At 44.4% G+C, this 810-nt stretch overlaps 1 non-coding gene across 1 annotated transcript; it reads left to right on the top strand.

Annotated features, from left to right (window-relative positions):
* The first annotated feature begins 214 nt into the window (after window positions 1–214).
* TRNAV-UAC (transfer RNA valine (anticodon UAC)) lies at window positions 215–287 on the top strand. The gene has a single exon. It is a non-coding gene; the product is annotated as a tRNA-Val (tRNA).
* The last annotated feature ends 523 nt before the right edge of the window (window positions 288–810 follow it).

The raw sequence follows: 810 nt of genomic DNA, 5'->3' as shown, positions 1-810 counted from the left end.
ATCATATGCAGATAAAATCTGAAAAATTTAATCTCCAAATACAATCTGAAAACTTCAGGGGCTACAAATCAATGATGTACCCTTAAAAGAAAGGAGAATGGGACACGAAGGTACACGCAGAGGGAATAAGGCCAAGTGAAAAGGAACAGAGCAATTGGAGTGATGCATTCAGTCAAGGAATGTCAAGGATTGCTGACAATTCCCCAAAGCTTGCGGTTCCATAGTGTAGTGGTTATCACGTCTGCTTTACACGCAGGAGGTCCTGGGTTCGATCCCCAGTGGAACCAGTAGTAACAGCGTTTTAGGGCTGGAGCGATAGCACAGCGGGTAGGGCGTTCGCCTTACAAGTGGCCAACATGGCCGACCCAAGTTTGATTCCTCCGCCCCTCTTGGAGAGCCCGGCAAGCTACTGTATTCGATATGCCAGACACAGTAACAACAAAGTCTCCAATGGAGACGTTACTGGGCCCGCTCGAGCAAATCGACGATCAACGGGAGGGCCTTTACCTTTTTTACCTTAGTAGAAAGTCAAGAAACTAGTTCTTCCCTGGAGAATCCAATAGTAACCAACTCTGCTGAAACCTTTACTTTAGACTTCTACTTTCCAGGAGAGACATCAAGTTCCTGTTAGATTAAATCGCTATATTATGGTAATTTATTATGGCATATGCCCTAGAAAACTAATACAACGGCCAATGGCCAAATACTGGTCCTGCTATACTCCCCTTTTCTCTATCATATAATATGGATCCTTATGGGTCAGAGAAATATAGTACGGAGGGTTATAAGGCCCTTGTTTTGCATGCACCA

This window comes from Sorex fumeus, unplaced genomic scaffold, assembly GCF_029834395.1.
Source record: "Sorex fumeus unplaced genomic scaffold, SorFum_2.1 ptg000128l, whole genome shotgun sequence".
Classification (NCBI taxonomy): Eukaryota; Metazoa; Chordata; class Mammalia; order Eulipotyphla; family Soricidae; genus Sorex; species Sorex fumeus.
Note: the sequence above shows the minus strand (reverse complement) of the source record. Positions and strands in the feature narration are given on the sequence as shown.